At 36.6% G+C, this 20,548-nt stretch overlaps 1 protein-coding gene across 4 annotated transcripts in view; it reads right to left on the bottom strand.

Moving 5' to 3' along the window:
- Positions 1 to 20,548, bottom strand: part of Amph (amphiphysin) — a 149,231-nt gene that overhangs the window by 120,068 nt on the left and 8,615 nt on the right. The window lies entirely within an intron of this gene.

The following is a 20,548-nucleotide window of genomic DNA, read 5'->3' as shown; positions in this document are numbered from 1 at the left end:
AAACATCTCGACAGCAAAGTAAAAATACTATACTACCAAGCACTAATCAGGCCGATCATAACCTACGGCTGCCGAACCTGGTACAACATATTAGCCTCCCAGATAGAAAAGATCCGCATATTCGAAAGAAAATGCATCAAGGCTTGCTTGAGTACTTACAGATCCGAACACAGCGGATTCAAAAAATATGTAAAAAACAAAACAATATACGACCTAGCCAACATTCACCGCATAGACTGTCACATCCTAAAGATAATAAGAAACCACTTCGCGCAAGCGACAAAGATAAAAGAAAACAGCCTAATCTTCAGTTGCCTATTTCCTAACAACGCATATTACAAAAACACTCTGACAACAGGCTACATCCCTCCAGAAGCTTTCCTATACCTAGGCGAAAAAAACTACCTCCAGGACCAAAACAATATTCCAATAATTTATCACATAAAAAGAAAAATAGAGATCAAAACCATACTCTACGAAGAAAACATAAATGGACAGACCGCAGACACCAGATGGAGATACAACATGGCCCTCCCCCGGAAAGACACCAAAGACAAACACAGAAAAAACACAAAAAAATATTGATGGATACAGAATCCATAATAAAATAAGAGAGAACATTAAACCGCATAACACAGGTGTAAACTGTAAATACTGTAAATATTTGTAAATAAACCTATTTGACATCCCCCTCCCCCACCCCTCCCTCTCATCCCACCCCTCCCCAAAGTTACACAGCACCCAAAAAGCAGACTACCGAAGCGTCCTGTTTTGCGACCAAGTTTTCAGGACAGAAAAAAAAATTTTTTAAATTCGCAAAAAAGCTCCGCTCCCCAGCGGCTTAAACCCAAAAATTGTATTATACACGAAAAATGCAAAGCGCCGACACATAATACAGCATGGCTACGTCGTACCGCCGCGTATCGGTACCTTTGCCTAACATATCACTACAAAAATTCACCGTTTATTGTGAATATGTATCTAAAACTGTATCTTGGGTTTAATAAACATCTTTAATAAAAATAAACCAGCTACATTCGTTAAGGCTCAGAACTGAAGACGACGCGTCGCGAGTTCGAATCCTCTGCCTGCAGATATATTTGCAAAGGAAGGGAAAAGCAAAATTTCTTTTAAAAGTAATATACAACTGGCAAGCAGCCCATCCTCTGCGTGTGTTGTGGGTGTACTTTCTGGAAGTGCTTGGTTAAAAAGACCACAACGTTCGACAGGATTAGGTTTCATGTTTGTATAAAGATGATGCATCGTTGTAAAGGACGGATCTGTAAAGGAAAGACACTTTTACCTAATACATATTCGACTTATTTCTGTACGAGGAATTTGCATATTACTCGACTTTGCATATATCGTCGTTAGTTCGAACAACCGAATTTCTGCCGAACTAGTAACAATCTCCAAGATACAACAATTGTCGAATATACGAAAACGCGATAAATTCGCACGATCTTTGCGTTTAGCCGCACGCGCGAATGTGTACACAAGAAGATGTGAGAAATTAATCTAATGAAAAAAATTCAAACATACCGAACGATGAGCTTGAAGGGAAAGATTGACGATCGATTACACAGCGATTAAAAGGCCATAAAGCTGGCACTCTGCGATCGGACGTCGACGATACCAATCTTCACGGAACTGTTAATTAAGTATCATAAGTAAAACGGTAAAAACAGACGGCGCGTTGCTCTCAATTTTGAAACATTCGCCGGAGCCCGAGATATCTGATCACACCTGGCTCACCCTGAGACCGAACCAGGACAGAGATAAATCGACGAAGCCACGCAATCACGGGCAGCGCGATGTAACGTGGCCAAACGCGGAGAAACGCGACCAACGCTCCAAAGAAACACGCCTTTAACGAAACACGTTCCGAACGACGCGACCGATTTCTGCACGAGCTGCAACCTGTCCACGTTGAAACGATCCTCCTTCCCTACGATCGTCTACATCCGCTTAGAGTCTCTCGATTTTTGTGTTGCGCGAGATTCGTCTTACGCCACAAGCGATTCGAAGTGGACAAAGTGTATATTATCCTCCGATCTATTTGCTTATTTTTCATCAAACGAATCGTTGCGTCTTACAGTTAGAAAATTACGAGTAACCGATAGACGCTAGATTTTTCTTGCGATCGTCGTAGCTAGGTATAACGTTGGAACGTTGGGAAAAATCCATAGCGGAAACAATTTTCGTGGAACTGGCATTTTATCAAACGATGTATGCGCGTTTTACTGAACGATATATGCATCATTTTTCTCGATGACTCTTCGTAATCTACAACGTTACGTGTAATTTTTTCGAATCCACCCTTGCGATAATGAATTCCTAAGAATAGTCTTCACAGGTTAGGGTATTTCATTTCCTGTGTATGTTTTATACATCAGCTTTGTAAAAACTACGCTAAAGAGACTGTTATATTTAATGAATGATCTAACAGAATCGAACATCCTAGCTGAGACTCGAAGCTTTTTGCTTGCTTGTTACAAGTACAAGTGTATATGTGCAGTATATGATAAATTAGTAAAATATATTACCACTGTGTTTTACTATGTAGGTGATCCAGATTTAGAGTGGAACGATCGTACAAAAAGAGACAGTAAATGACATTTGTAATTAGCGATTTGTCGTTATTTTTCACGCTCTGGCTGTAAATCGTTCAATGCGAGCGTATATGATGGAAACGATTTTCACTCGCAAAGAGTTTCCCTTACACGGTAAAGTGGCGCCGGGAAAATAAAGATGCCACACGTAAACGACTTAAACGGCCATCCAGATCCGCGTACCAGATTATAGCGAGAAATTTAATTAAATCCTTTGCGGTGTAACAACGTGAGAATGACTGGTCGACAATAGACTAAGCGCCACGCGGCGATTGTAGCTTGGCTCTCGAAGCAGTCGGCAACCGAGGAATAATGGTTTGGCTAGGAAAACTCTTTCTAAATCTGTACCCAGCCATCGACCCTGTTCAAAGTCTACGGAAGCTTCGCAATACGTAAGAAAGACGTCATATCTGCTGTTACGACCAATTCGAAAAGTCTCGCATAAAACCGTATAATATAGCTACTTCTATGATTAATACAAAAAAGTTGTACATAAAATTGTACAACACGACAATCTCTGTAATTGGTTAAAAAAGTCTTACATAAAAGCGTACATTGTATCATATTGGTTTCTATAATTGATCAAAAAAAAAATTTGGTATAATAGAGTATAACGTACCAATTTCTGCAATTAATAGAAAAATCTTGCATAAAACTATATATCATGTCTGCTTTAACAATTGATTTAAAAAAGTCTGGTATAAAACCATATAACATACCAATTTTTGTAATTAATAGGAAAATCTTGCATAAAAAACGTATGCCATATCCATTTCTATAATTAATTCAAAAAGTCCCGCGTGAAGCTGTATAACACATTTCTACAATTAATATAAAAGATCCATCACAAAACCATATAACATAGTTATTTCTACAACTAGTTGAAACAATTTAGTTAGTAAAAAAAAATCTTGCACAAAACCGTATATCATATCTGTTTCTAGAATTGATTAAAAGAAAATCTTGCATAAAACCGTATAACAATACCAGTTTCTGCAATTAATAGAAAAGTCTTGCATAAACCGTATATTATATCAATTTAATCACTTTCTGCAATTGATTAAAAAACATCTAGCATAAAACCGTATAACAATACCAATTTCTGCAATTAATAGAAAAGTCTTGCATAAAACCGTATATCATATCAATTTAATCAATTTTTACAATTGATTTTTAAAAATCTGGCACAAAACCGTATAACAATACCAATTTCTGCAATTAATAGAAAAGTCTTGCATAAACCGTATATTATATCAATTTAATCACTTTCTGCAATTGATTAAAAAACATCTAGCATAAAACCGTATAACAATACCAATTTCCGCAATTAATAAAAAAGTCTTGCATAAACCGTATATCATATCAATTTAATCAATTTCTACAATTGATTAAAAAAAATCTTGTATAGAACCGTATAACATACCCATTTTTGTAATTAATAGAAAAATCTTGCATAAGAACGTATGCCATATTCATTTGTATAATTAATTAAAAAAATCTTGCGTAAAGCTGTATAACACGTTTCCAGAATTGTCCATTTCTACAATTAATATAAAAGGTCCGGCATAAAACCATATAACATGCCTATCTCTGTAATTGGTAACAAAAATCTTGCATAAAACTGTATATCATATCTATTCCTACAATTAATTAAAAAGAATCTTGTATAAAACCGTATAACATACCCATTTTTATAATTAATAGAAAAATCTTGCATAAAAACGTATGCCATATCTATTTTTATAATTAATTAAAAAAATCTTGCGTAAAGCTGTATAACACGTTTCCAGAATTGTCCATTTCTACAATTAATATAAAAGATCCGGCATAAAACCGTATAACATGCCTATCTCTGTAATTGATAAAAAAAATCTTGCATAAAACTGTATATTATATCAATTTAATCAATTTCTATAATTGATTTTAAAAAATTTGGGACAAAACCATATAACATACCAATTTCTGTAGTTAATAGAAAAATCTTGCATTTCTACAATTAATATAAAAAATACATCACAAAACCGTATAACATAGTTTTCTCTACAACTAGTTGAAAAAACTCGCATAAAATAGTATAACATGTCTATTTCTATGATTGACATAAAAAGTATGCGTAAAACCGTATACTATACCTATTTCCATAGTTAAAAAAAGATGCCACGTGCGGTATATGAACGCTATAGTTTAGTTTGGCTTGTTAAGTCAAGATATACGAGGAAAATTCAATAAATTATCGAATTCATTTTGTTCTTAAGTACTTTAATCTTATCCTCGAATGATTTACAATATGTACAAAGTTACGTGGGGAAATGCATAAATGCAAATTTTAATGTGTACACAAACCATCTATCAATTTTCTACTCTTACTGCCAGAGTATACGAGTAGTGTTTAAGTAGATATTCAGAAACTAAACAATTTATCTTGATGAAGTTGATCAGTGATCAGTCTTACTACTGTCTGCTTCGCGTATACAGTTTCACGTAAATGTAGACGCAATGTCTCTCTGTTAAATTAATCCTTTTTATAGAGAGCTTCGAATAAATAGATACGTTGAAGAACTACATACCACGTTTTTGTTTGATAGTCGATCTAATATTTACGATCAAGAATATTTATCACTCAACGTTATACAACTTTGGTCATAACCGATATATTTATGAACAAATGTATTCGTCGGTTTTCGACGTGTTTTCCTGGAACCAATAACTTCGACGTGTCTGGATTTTTGAAAAATATTTTGTTGTTATTTTGTGTCGATTATAAAAACATTGGGTAAATACAATTTCGATCGTAAAATTTGTGTAATAACGATACGAATCGATCACATTTTCTATAGATTTTTCCTATCGAAAAACAAACTCCAGCGAGCGCTTTAATTCCCATTGGTTCAAAAATCTTCCTCCACTTTGTGCACGCGCTGCAATTTTAAATATCGCGAAAGAAGAGTATCCATGAAAAAGGAACGTAAAGTTCATTGGCTACGAGCGCGCCAAGTGCCAACTATTAAAAATCACTGAGTATGAACAGTCGAGGGTTTGGGTTTGAAAGAAAACGATTTTAAAGACTGTATATTTTCTTTTCTTCTGCCTGGCTTTTACTAACTATTGCACGAATAATTTACAGCGTAAAATAATACTTCGGACAGTTGAAAGAGCTGTTTGAAAAGTTTCTTTAAATAAATACGAGACTCGTAATGACCGTGTTTCAGAGCACAAACCAGGGCTTAATTACCGAAACTTACGAACACAAGAAAAGCAATCAGAAAGGATTTAACGCGTTACATAATTTAGGCCATTAAACGTGAGATTTATCGAGCACCGAGCCATGGGAATAATCGTGAATGAGATGATGGTTTCTTCGTCTTGTATATGACGTAGATACTTTCTTCTAAAGTATTAGGAAAAATCAGAACTAATGTAGAAGTTAGACTTTAAAATGCACGCTCAAATCTTGTAACCAACAATGAGCCAAACGTATCCGATAAAAGAACAACATTGGTTCTTAATAGAAAAGAGCAAGATATTCTCATCAGACTTCCAATTGCACACGTTAACTTGCACACTGTCATCTTATAACTAAAACTGAGTCAAACATGTTTGATAAGAAAACAGCAGTCCTTTGTAATAGGAAAGAGCAGGTTATTCTGACTAGACTTAAAATTGGACATTCTTAACTTGCACACTGTCATCTTATAACTAAAAGTGAGTCAAACATGTTTGATAAGAGAACAGCACTACATAGTAATGGAAAAGAGCAGGTTATTCTGACTAGACGTAAAATTCCACACTCTCATCCTGTAATTAAAAACGAGCTAAATATATTGGATAAAAACCCAGCTCTTCTTCTTAGTGGGAAAAAGCAAGATATTCTCATCAGACCTAGAATTACACACGCTAAACTTGCACACTGTCACCTTATAACTAAAAGTGAGTCAAACATGTTTGATAAGAAAACGGCACTTCTTTGTAATAGGAAAGAGCAGGTTATTCTGACTAGACTTAAAATTGGACACGCTAAACATGCACACTCTGATCTTGTAACTAAAAATGAGCCAAACATATTGGATAAAAGAACAACATTTGTTCTTAATAGAAAAGGACAAGTTATTCTTATCAGACTTAGAACTACACACACTAAACTTGCATGTTTCCATCTTATAACCAAGAACTGGCCAATCATTTTTGATAAAATGAGCAGCATTTTTAGGTAAGAGCAAATTATTCTCATTAGACTTACAATTGCACACTTTCATCTTATAACTAAAAGTGAGTCAAACGTGTTTGATAAGAAAACAGCACTTCTTTGTAGTAGGAAAGAGCAGATTATTCTCACTAGATTTACTATTGGACACGCTAAATTTGCACACTCTCATCCTGTAACTAAAAATGAGCCAAAATATATTGGATAAAAGCCCAGCTCTTCTTCTTAATGGGAAAGAGCAAGATATTCTCACCAGACTTAGAATTACACACGTCAAACTTGCACACTTTCATCTTATAACTAAAAGTGAGTCAAACATGTTTGATAAGAGAACAGTACTACTTTGTAATGGAAAAGAGCAGGTTATTCTGACTAGACGTAAAATTCCACACTCTCATCCTGTAATTAAAAACGAGCTAAATATATTGGATAAAAGCCCAGCTCTTCTTCTTAGTGAGAAAAAGCAAGATATTCTCATCAGACCTAGAATTATACATGCTAAACTTGCACACTGTCATCTTATAACTAAAAGTGAGTCAAACATGTTTGATAAGAAAACAGCACTTCTTTGTAATAGGAAAGAGCAGATTATTCTCACTAAGTTTACTATTGGACACGCTAAATGTGCACACTCTCATCCTGTAACTAAAAATGAGCCACAATATATTGGATAAAAGCCCAACTCTTCTTCTTAATGGGAAAGAGCAAGATATTCTCACTAGACTTAGAATTGAACATACTAAATATTACAGCTAAAAATGAAACAACCAAGCGCAATCTTTGTAACTATTTATGTATACTTTGTAACTATCACTCTGTCTGTAGATCAACTTCAGAATTGTAGTAACGTTTCCCAGTAGGAAATTAAATTTGCTCTTCCGAATAAGGTTCAAACGTACCTAAATCATAAAAAAATATTGCGAAAATCTTCTTTATTTTCTCAAAGGTATTAATCTGTATGATCAACAACGAGGCTGTAAGCTGCCAACTTAGTTCTAGCATATACTATATCGTCTAAATTGAGATTTAAGTTGATCGTACTGTATTATACTGTAACTATATCAATATATATTGTTATATGATACATGTACAAAATGGTTTAAATATTATTGTTTAACTTTGTAATTCACCTTATCGTATGTTATACCTAGTTTCTTTTTCTATATACTCTCCTTATGCATTTTCTAAATCACGGTCGATAATGACGACAAAAGGTATCAACAGATGCGACCTTGAATAAAGTAAATTAATTGAGAAAAGGTATCGGGGTGAAACAAAACAACAGCGAATATTCATTTACAAGAACGAGGTACTGCGATCGAGCACGTGGATTACAAACACGTCGACATTAACCTTTTTTTCTTGGCGACGCGACGAACCAAGTGTCTGGTAGTTTCGCTGAGAATAGCAGAACTAGGTCGTAACCCAGTTGAAAGAATCATAGTACGAGCACCCAGTTTCTATCGCTAAACACACGTACCGTTTGTTTTCTTCTAAATAACTGTCATTTGTTTTCCCTCTCCGGCAGATCAGCCTTTCCCGCCTATTACACGCTATCATTTTCCATACACTGCAGCACACTGTTAATCATCGAACCACCGAGCTCGCTTCATAAATTAGCGTCAGCTTGTTCGATGAGAAATTACATGCATTTCTTCCAACGACTAGCAGCAGCAAGTCGTGAAAACGCGTATTATCGATCGCACGTTGTTCCATCTCGTTCACAATTTGTTCTACCGGATTTAAATTTAGCAATCGTTCAGTGATCGCTGTGGAAAGTTCCGCTTGAAACTTGAAGTTCAACAGCGACAACGATCGTACTACTGCGAATTATAACTTTGGAAATTTTATATCGTGCGTGATATTAGTTATTGAAATTATTTACTTTACGCGGAAGAATCGTGGGCCACTTATGGCAGTCTGTCACGAATACGCGTATCACACAAAACGTGTTGGTAAATGAGACGCGACTGTCGTGATCGTATTCCGATAGTTTCGCTAACGATAGTTGTGATATTTTTCTCCAGTTTGAAATATTACGTTGTCCGAAAAGTGTCTTTCTTTTACAGACACGCCTGTAACAACGACGCAGCTTTATACAAACAAGAAACCTAATCTGTCGAACGTTATGATAAAATAATATAAAACGAAAAATGTTGTGCATCCATTATTTCCTTATAAAACGAAAGGAACTTTTCGGGCGACCTAATACATCTGAAAATGTATTTCCTTAAATTTCCTAACAAAATTCCTTGGATCAACCAAGATTTCAAAATTCATTGCAACAACCTATATGGTTTTCGTTAGTAATAACAAACTTTTTAAGAATATTTATCGACAAAGCGAAGATATTTATGTCTCGTGAATTCCACACTTTTTATATTAGGTCGTCCGAAAAGTTTCCCTCGCCTTACAAAGAAATAATGGATGCACATTTTCACTTTTATATTATTTTATCGAATTACGTATGATCTATTTTCTTCTATCAAAATAAAGATCACAACGTGTGACAGATTAGGTTTCATGTTTGTATAAAGATGCATCGTTGTAAAAGACGTGTCTGTAAAAGAAAAACACTTTTCGGACAACCAAATAAATGAAACAGTTGAAAAGAAGAAGAACGCAAAGAAGCGCGTCAGGGTTGGTCGTTTATCGATTATTTGAACAATTATTTAGATAAAGTGTGGAATGCACGAAAGATACAAAAAGTACATCGAATAGCAAAACCAAATATTCAAAAGCTATGTATATTTTAATAATATCTATTGAAATATTCGGTTTATATAGGTCCAAGAAGAACAGTAGCTTTGATACTTCGAAACCAAATGATTAATACTACTTGGAACTGTTGCACCATGTACCAGACACACCTAACAATTTCTACATTACATCACACACAAGTATAATTTATAAGTAGTTATTATTACGCTGCATTCTATTTTTATATTATTTTATAAGTGCACAGGTCCTATATATATCACGTGTAAGAGTAAACATGTAGCACTGCGAACTTTTTTAATCTTTAATCAAAAGCTATTTGTTATTGAAAAAATGAAAAATATGATGGATAATCTCTCGTTGATTTGCATCTAGTTTCTCGAATACGTTGAATAAGTCCAATAATATACATAAACGTGAAGAATAGACTACGCATGAATATTACAAAAGTTTTCACCACCTAATTTGCTCACACATTGACTTCAGATTAGAAAAGAAATAGCTAACTTTCGATTAAGAAACGATGTTCTCTCAAAATAATCCGTTTCTCAATTTATTAGCTTCAAGTGTCTCCGATCGATCTAATAAAGAGCATAACGTCAATAATAATAACAGTAATAATATAATAATAAATGAATATAACAAAGAATTCAGAACGAACGATTTAGAAAATAATTATCTTTCCATCCGCGAGATCTCCTGGGTTTCTGGTATCAGGTGCAAATACATCTGTGTGTTGATGCAAGAAGTGTCGTACTTTCGCAAAAATGACTCAGACCCAGTATTGACACTGTAAACAATCGTATAGACTACGTAAAAAAACAATTTCAAATTCAACCTAAAAACAACCATAATAATATTGTACACTGGAATGTGAAAACCTCTGATACAATAAACTTGCTGCGAAAGATACGGATGTCAACATAAACCACGAAAAACAGCGCGCAACTTTTGATTTCCCCTTTTTGCGTTAGAGAAGAGACACGAGATATGAATGCGAGTTGCGTGTCAGAAGTTATACGAGCGTTAATCTTCTTACGTACGATATCGTTTAAACGCGTCATCTCAACTTCATAAATACTGGCAGTGGTACTTCTTGCGCGAAGCCGCAGAATGTACGTAATAAGAACCGATTTTTAAACAAGTATCTGGCCGCTGAATCGTGACGGGCAAGCAAAAGAAGAGAAGAGGAAAATTCCGCAGCGTCTACTCTCCGCGTTTCAACGAATAAATCGCTGTTTTTCTAGACGCGGTCTAAACTGGAAGTGCAGCAGCAGCAGCAGCAGCAGGTGATCTCGACCTGAATTTCCAACCTAATTGAACGAAACGAGGCGAGCGGGGATCACAATGGGGCGACGATGATTCGTTCCATTTCCGTTTCGTAGCGAATCAACGAAACGTCGTCTCTCTGTTCCCTCTCTCCTTCGTGTTCGCGTCTTTCTCTCTCCCCTGTCTTCGTTCTGCCGTTCATATTCCCGTCTTTCTTCATCCTACGTTTGTTCTGCTGTTTGCTGCGAATCGGCCGGCCGGTCGGTTGGTTGCGTTTCGTATGCAACGGCTGTTGCACCGGCTGACAACGGCACTGCTGATCCTTCTCTGCCTTCGTGACTCGGGAAAGCTCCCGTTACAAAGCGCGCGCCGCAGGTACAAGGATATCAGACCGGTACCAGAAGATCCTGTTCTTCGGCTAGCTGGGACCAAACTGCATTTCCTGCTCGCGCAACCAGGTTACGAGATTGTTTCACGCTGCGCCGCGTCGCTTTGCTGGGGTCTTCGGCTGTACGAGCTCCGTTTGCAATTCCCTGTGTGTTTTCTGTACCATTGGCCAGTGGTCGCTTTTATTTGCTATGCAGCACGCCGTGATTATAGTTATTTTATTTGACTCGTGGCTTGCAACCGCAGCACCTTCCATATCACCGAATTTTTTACTTCTATGGATACATACATTTGCGTTTACTTTTTGTATGATTGTTATTTCTTAATTTAACCGACAATTTTTATTCCATTTTTATTCCGCATCCAACATCCCGTGGCTTCATCGTAAAAGCTTCGGTTTAATCGTTTCGCCACTCTAGGAATTTCTCTGTCTCCAAATCTTTTTCATTTTGCAAATACATTTCTCACATTCAGACTGCGTGTTGGCAATTGGCAATTTTTATTCCGCATCCAACATCCCGTGGCTTCATCGTAAAAGCTTCGTTTTAATCGTTTCGCCACTCTAGGAATTTCTCTGTCTCCAAATCTTTTGCATTTTGCAAATAAATTTTTCACATTTAGACTGTGTGTTGGCAATTGGAAATTTTTATTCCGCATCCAACATCCCGTGGCTTCATCGTAAAAGCTTCGGTTTAATCGTTTCGCCACTCTACGAATTTCTCTGTCTCCAAATCTTTTTCATTTTGCAAATACATTTCTCACATTCAGACTGTGTGTTGGCAATTGGCAATTTTTATTCCACATCCAACATCCCGTGGCTTCATCGTAAAAGCTTCGTTTTAATCGTTTCGCCACTCTAGGAATTTCTCTGTCTCCAAATCTTGTTCATTTTACATATACATTTTTCACATACATTTTCCACATTCAGACTGTGTGTTAATTTTTGGTCTACTTTTTGGGAGAGACGAGTTTCTTTTAAGTTATTTATGTTGTCGAATCTTCTGTCGCAAAATAATTGCTTACAAATAAAATAATAGTTAATAACATAGGGTAAACGCTTCTAACATCGCTTCATCCGAAATATTTAGAGAAAAAATGGTGGCAGAAATCGGCCATGGATTAATACTGTTGTATAAACATATATAAAGGAACGTGTTTTATGCAGTATGAAACAACACGAATAACGTCTTTCGTTTGACATTAATTTGGTACAAAATTCTCTCTTACTCTTTACTTGAGAATGATTTCAAATTTGGTAGGCGATATTAGGTGCATTTACGATATTCGAAAATAACGTGACCTTGCTACACTTCTTTGATTCATGTTAGACTCAATCTTTCTTTCCGGTTGTTAAATTTTTGTAGTTTAGAAAAAGTATAAACGAATCGTTGTTTGTACGAATGGCTTCCACTCTAAATGTACAGGGAAGTGTTTTTGAAACGATAAAATTGTCTGTTTGTTGAAGAAAGGATCGTCGTAGATATGTAGATACGATTTTGCACTTCAAGTGTATATTTACGTTTCTATTGAAACGTTAAAAATTTATAGATTGCTAAAACAGGAGTAAGAATCGTTCTGACTATTAGAACATACAAATTCGAGGATCAGCAAAGTTAAATAAAACGACTGTTACGTTTCAATTTCGACTCGAGCTTTCTTTCTTACTCCAGTTGTATGGAAAAGTTAAGAAGCCTAGTGACGTAGGACGAAGTACGCTACGATATCGATTACCTGTCATTTAACAGGTTGAAACCGGCGTGGGCCACCGGTGGCCCACGGTCTGCGCTTCTATCTGGCGGCGTGGGCCATTTACGTTTCCAATTTCAATTTGTAAAAATGCGATTTAACGAAGACTGGAATAAAAAGCAAAGATGTCGTTGGTGAAAAAGCTTCAACGTGTTAACGAAAGCGCGGATTGTAAGAACACGGAATAATTCAGGCATTTCTATCATTGTTCAAGTTGCACATTGCGTAAGAATGTTTACAACGTCGATGGATGAAAGAAAGTTTATGCGTAATTGGATATCAGTGTAACTTTGGTATTACGCAGATTTCATTTCTTCGAAAATTCTGAAAATTGGAAAGTTTTCTACGAACAAGATACTTGAACGTGTTTAACCTCTTAACCTACGATTTACGATCGAGAATTTACGTTTGGTCGAGATCCACAAGCTGAAGAGACACTACCCGCTAGATCTAAACGCTGCATTCAATTAGTTATTTAAATTAATTAATATTTACTTATTTATAATACTTACTTATAAATTATACTTATCTATAATAAGTATTACCTTATTATAAATAATTAGCCATGTCACTGCGCCACGCCAGAAAAAATTACTGAAAATTCTCAATGCGAGAATTGATTGTAAATTTTAATAAAAGAAAAAAAAAAGAATTTACGTTTGGTCCGATCCTCTTAAAGGGTTAAAAGGTTAACCGAATACATAGATCATAATAATATGCTACATTTTGAAAGAAGAACAACTTAAAAAAAAATGCACTGATTAAACGCTATAACGATACAACGAAAAGATATTAAAAAACCCAAAAGAAGATAATATTACGCAGACATATGTCGCTGTGTTTGCGTTGCAATCACTTTGAACGCGAAAAATAAATAGATTTTAATCGTCTGTTACAGATTTTTCTTACTATGTCTAAACGCAACAGCTATCTCGACGCAACAAATTGTACGTAAGAAGGAGCCGATGTGACTCTCTTTCGTGTGACGTACACATTCAATTGCACAATAGCGCGGTTTATTTTTCTTAAGGAGACTCGTTAAATAAGCGGAGAAATACGCGGTACGTTGCAAATTTATTGCTGTGGCAAAATGAAGAAAAGAATACGCTAAACAAATCGACCAGAGTGCGTATATATTAGTCGTTGCACCTGTTCCTCGATTCGCTCGATTCGCAGACGACATGGTGTAGGTATCTACAGCGTTCGATTCTTGGCACGATTTCAACGTTCCTTCTATCTTTTTTATACCTATGTCGAAACGTCAAGATCATTTCACAACAGGGACACAAGGAACCTGCATATATCTTGTGGAGGGACGCAGGGTCAGAATTTTAAATATTTACTACCACATACTTCCTCTGATACTGTAACGCAGCTGGTAACAAAGAACGAAGCGAGAACGTGGAGATGTTGAATCAACGAATGGATTAAAAGAAATTAGTCCGCAGGATTTTTCAGACACCTCGGACAATCACACAAAGAGTCTGACAAAAAAGTTTTTTTTTATTTAGTTGTTTACGTTCACAATTTGTCCAATTTGGACATTTGGTAGAATTTTTTGGCTCTTCGATTATCATGTGGGTGGCTACCCCCAGCGGGGTACCATCTTCGTGACAAAAAGGTGTCTGCAACCAAAGTTGATCAATTTCAAGCTTTCGATCGACTACGAATTGCGTTGTCAAGAAACTGAAACAGATTCTACTGCGATGAGAAGCTAAGGTCGCAGCTACTTGGATCTTAAAGTTTGAAAATTATTAATTTAAATTTAATTAGTTTAAGAGACATTTTAGCTGTAACGTCGTAAAACTGATCGTATGGAAGACAGGAAAAGATAGCACAGTACTTTTTTGTGCTTACGTTTCCCTTGTGTCTCGAGAAACGACAAGTTTCACAACATTAAAGCTAAATCAGCTTATAAACAGATCATTTGCCGACCCATTTCCGAGCATTTCGATTAACCGAATTGATTCGCTGCTTGAACTCGTTCACCTACACCTGACCTCTCGTTTTATGAGCGAAGAACAGTAAGTAGCGGGGATAATTGCTGAAATCCTACTAGCAATTTTAGTCCAACTCAATTTTCGATCTATTGTACGAACTGCAATTACGTAAACTGTTTGACCTCCGACAAGTTCAGGCAAATGGATCTCCGCTATAGCTACATGAATTGTGGAAAAATGTGATTATTCGCGCAATGCGTTTTAGATTCGAAACGATATAGCGTTTTTTAAATCAACGATACACAATGAACGATGAATAATTAATGTATCGTGTGTAACCTTTAACTGTAGGCTACTAGCCTCTAGAAAAATTTGAATTTGTGTCTCGTTGGCTTGCGTATAGTGCGCCCAAAATCTATCGAAGAATTTGAAAGGCTTCGACGTTCGAAAACCTTGAAAATTGTATAGATCTTTATCGAAGAAGAAAGAAAATTTCGTGAAACACGCACTCGGTCTTCTTCTTTCGCCTCTTTCGCTTTACTTTACTTTTGTTTCTTTCTTAACTTTAGGAGGAGCGACCTATGGAAACGTACGAGTGCCCAAACGATTAAACAAATTATCGCCTTACATGGAAACAACATACTAAATCAATTTTAATAACGTTGAAACTGCTTTTAAAAATGTCTGGTCGTCTTGCGACGATCTTTTTCAATCGTCTTCAATATCGTTATTCACAGTGGCGTTTGTAATAATTGTAAATGTTGAAGTGATTCTCACTTCTAGGGGAACTCTACATCTGCTCTAGTGTTTAGTTTCCTTAGTCGTCGAAGCCATTGAGTATTGTTTAGCATTAAATCAATTCGAAGAGCCTCTCAGCCTCATAGTCTTTTCTAGGAACAAGCCTAGCACAGACGGTGCAGCGGGGTATAGACAGGCCAGTTTTCGTAATTATATAAATACATCAAGGCAAGGGTACCGCAAGGAAGCGTAGGACCAATATTATACCCACTATACCCGGCTGACATACTAACAACTACCAACAGCAAAATACTGACATTTGCGGACGACACGGCTGTACTAATCAAGCACACTAATTCAGAAACAGCAGTCACATTACCACAAGAGCATATCACAAAAATAGGAAAATGGTAACAGGATAAACAAATAAAAGCAAACCCCATTAAATACAACCATATTACATTTACACTATGAAGATGGAAACCACGAAATATTCAATTGAATGGCACGCACATAACACAAACAATGCAAGTTAAATACCTAGGACTCCACTTAGACACACAACTTACATGGAAGCAACATACTAAATCAATTATAGACAAAATACGGATAAAAAGAAGACAGATGTACTGGCTAACTAGTAGAAACTCTGAACTCGGCAGAGAAAATAAACTAAAATAAACTAAAATAAAATAAACTAAAAATCTACAAGACGATAATAAAACCAATTTGGACGTGCGGAATACCACTATGGGGGACAGCAGCAATGAGCCACATAAATAAACTATAGTCGCTACAATCGAAGATACTGAGAACAACAGTCAACGCACCATGGTACGTCAGAAACGAGGATACACACAAAAACCTAAAAGTACCAAATGGTCAAAGAAGAGATGGGCAGGTACGCAGAAAAATACAAGGAAAGAACTACAACACGTGGAAACCAGCTGGCTGCTGAAGCGAGCAAAACTCTCGTAGAAAGAAGACTAAAAAGAAAACACCCCACTGACCTGACTAAAGAAATAAAATAATCAAACTCGAAGATGGTATCCCGCTGGGTGTAGCCATCCACATGTTATTTAGCAATTAAGCTAGAAAAATTTACCAAATGTCCAGCTGGACAAATTGTAAAGTACAAATTAAATAATAAAAAAAAAAATTATCGCGTACGTAACACAATGATTAAAGCGAAGCTACTGTACATAATCGAGCGTGCTGTAAGAAAATTAATTCACCGCGTATTGATAGCGCTATAAGCGATAAAATTCATAGGAACAATCAACAGATGTCTGGCTGAGACGAGGCAGACAAACGCGGCTGACGAAGCTGTCTGGGTGGAGAACGGTGTACCGTTAGGCCATCGAAAAACCAAATGTCGCGGACTCTAATGGGTGGCCATACGCTTGTCGGAAATACGAGGTATTTACGTGGAAAGCCAGTCGGTGAGAAGGCAGCTAAAGCATTACGTAACGCGTGTTCTCCATTTGCTAGCGCTTCAGCGACATCGGCTCTCGGCGACCGCCTTTCCGCCTTTTTACTCGACCGGAAAGGACGATGGAATCGGGCGGCGGTTATTAATATCTGTAAGGTTCAACGTCATCGCGTATCACCGCGCTCGCGTGACGTTTGCACGCAACGCATATAGCCCGACCGGTGAATGATGTAAGAAGAAAACGTCGCCGCTTACGTATCATCGGCGTACGTTCGGCTCTAAACGTGGCGAGAAGAAGAAGAAAAGGACGAGGGAAAAGATGAGGAACGAAGAAAAGAAGGAGAGAGTGAAGGTTGGCGCGGCAAAAAAAGGGGGAAAAGAAGAAAAGACGCGCGGTGGACGATGCGCGAGAAAGAAGAGGCGGCCTCTGCATTTATCGTCAGCCGTTCCGTATTTATACCGAGTTAACCAACTCGGCTGGACCCGGGCCAGCATCATCGCTTCTCCATTTTACGTTTTCCTCCCTTTGCGCTAGCTCGCACGGCCGACAGACAACCCTTCGAAGATAACAAGATTCTATTGGGGATGCTAGTCGCCAAGCGAATGGCCATACGTTGTCCGAAATGAGAACAGTGGCGGACGAAAGAAAGTTTACAAAGTGTAGAAGTTTGATAGAACGTAAAAAGACGGGAGAACTTGATGGGATGAGTTTGTGTCCAGCAGGAGAAATGAATAAATAGAATATAAAGGGGGATGATACAAACTCAGCAATTTCAAATTCTCGACGAAAAGTCGAAAGAAGTATGAAATACAAAAAGACAGCACAATTTTCTCAGATACATTTGTATTTAGTAAGAGAAGTGAATAAACAGAGTGTAAAAGGTGGACAGTACGAAGTGGGCAATTTCAAACTGCCGCCAATGTGGAAGAAGAGACGAGAAAAGCTGTTTTGTTGCGCTTTAGCAATCGTTTTATGGCTACATGGAGAAATAATAATCATACAACGTCACAAAGCTCAAAAGCGAGCAGAAATCGTTCAAATATTTTGTCAAGGTAATTCGGCGACCACCTTATGCAACCTACTACCTGCTTTAACCGCAGTTAACTTCCTATGGGATTTTCTTAAAAGTAAATTGCAATCTGGTTTATTGGAACAGTTCGGGCAACAAGGGAATTTGCATAATCGAATAGTTCGCATAATAGAGGCTCACCCGTTACATTACAAGTTCGGATACGAGAGACTGTCGTAACCGAGTCTGTTTAATTCGTTTCCACGATTACACGATCTTTGCTTTCATTACGATTTTTTATTCTTAGTAAGAATGAAATATTTTCCACTTTGTAACTGAATATTATACCATGTATAGATGTATGTATGAGACAATAAATATTCTGGAAAAATTACGTAAGAACGAAATATATCCGTGATCCTTACAGAATCCTTACAGAAAGAATATATCACAGATCCTTACACGTTCGTATAAGAGCTCCACCTCAGTTCGAATAATAAGAGGCTCCCTTAGGAGTTCGTATATTCGAAGTTGGGTTTCAATTTGTTTGTAGAAACGAGGTGCGGATAAGCGAAGTTGCACTGTAAAGTGTACGACAATAAACCAAACACAATTAAGCAACTAAAAGATGCTGTTCGAGAAACGAACGTACCTTTGTGTCTGCAGTATATCTGCAATATCTTTCTGGTATTAGATATACAGGGTGGTTGGTAATTGGTGGTACAAGCGGAAAGGGGGTGATTCTACGCGAAAAAAGAAGTCGAAAATATAGAATAAAATTTTTTTTTTTTTTTAATTTTTCCATAGAGACAACGATCTACAGTGAGGTCCGTTATAACGAGACGTGATAAGGTGCGCGCGTACCGAGCGAAAATTCAAAGTCGATTTTCTCGAAAACAAAGCCTCGAACGAAAAATTGTTATTCTATATTTTCGACTTCTTTTTTCGCGTAGAATCACCCCCTTTCCGCTTGTACCACCAGTTACCAACCACCCTGTATTTTACAAACAATTTTCAAATAGGACTAAAAGAACTGTCGCTTTTTATTTTATTATCGCACACACTGTATGCTATAGAATAGATGACTGCTACTAATATGATAAAAAAAAATACTGAAATTCGTAGGGCATTGTTCTTTTATCTTTTATCAGCTACTGATGTTATTTTTCTTTTTTTATTTATCGATATTTACAATCAATTCTCGCATTGAGAATTTTCAGTAATTTTTTCTCACATGGCTAAATTTTTCTGGCGAGCTACTGATGTTTAGTACAAATTCAACGAGTTTCGCTGTTTTTCGATCCTGATTATTTTATCGATGATTATCATATACGGTGACTTTATTATTCGAGAGACTATTGCTCCGCAAACAATGGACACGAAAAGTATATTAGAGATTTACTTAGCAGTATTTTTAAGTGATTACAAAAATTTGAATGCTATAACGAAAAATAACACGAGAGATGAAGGAGAAACCTGATGAAAAATCGCCTCATTGGGAAATGAGAATATGCGCAAATACGTTTTTGTATCCATTGTATCTGTTTATAGTAGCGTTATCGAATTAATTGTTTTCTAAATGTATTAAAACACTTGTAACCAGTAAATTGATTTTGTCACAGGTATATCAAATCATCGAGTAGTATAATTCATTCGAACAGGAATTCTATTAGGTTGTCCGGAAAGTGTCTTTCTTTCGCAAACGAGCTTTTTACAACAGTTTATCTCAAGAGAACAAAATGGGTCGTACGTAATTTGACAAAATAGCATAAAACAAAAAACGTTATGCGACAATTATTTCCTGATAAAACGAAAGAAACTTTTCGAACAAGCTAATAGATCGATAGATTTACTTTTGTTAGTCCTATTAAACCAAACGTGCGTTATCGAGAACTTGCTTAGCTTGAGTAAGTAGGAAATCAGATTTAATTTACGCAAAGACTGATGAATCTGGAAATAAACGTTCCTCCCTTCTTCATTTCTGATTTCTCTTTCTGCTTCGATCAATAAATCGACCGCGTGATATTGAACAGTAATTTCTGTAATTGACTTAAGAAAATGAGTAGGATAGGTATAATTCTAGAAAGTCAACGCCTATCATTTCAAAAATCATCATAGGTCTATCGCGGAGAAGATGCTATTAATTTCTCAACACAACGATACACTCGTGTAATTAATACTTTCTCGAGATTTTGATATAAGAAACAGTTCGACCTGAGACGTTTTCGAAAAGAAAATTTCCTCCTAAACGATATTTCTATATTTTTCGTGATATGTTGCAACAGAGAAAAAAACAAGCGGCATAATTTTTCGCCCAACGAACCGTTGCTTGCCGTTAAATTACGACAGTTGCGTCAATTAATTCGAATCTGTGCTTTCCATCGTGTGTCTGGCGACTGGAATTGGACTACGTCCAAACGTATTGAAGGAAATTAAGGAACAGCAAGAATAAACCTGAGGGAAAGTTACGATAGCTGATACGATAATTTCTTGCC

The sequence above is a fragment of the Bombus vancouverensis genome, chromosome 5, assembly GCF_051014615.1.
Source record: "Bombus vancouverensis nearcticus chromosome 5, iyBomVanc1_principal, whole genome shotgun sequence".
In the NCBI taxonomy this organism is placed as follows: Eukaryota; Metazoa; Arthropoda; class Insecta; order Hymenoptera; family Apidae; genus Bombus; species Bombus vancouverensis.
The sequence above is the reverse complement of the archived record's forward strand: the minus strand, read 5'-3'. Positions and strand labels throughout refer to the sequence as shown.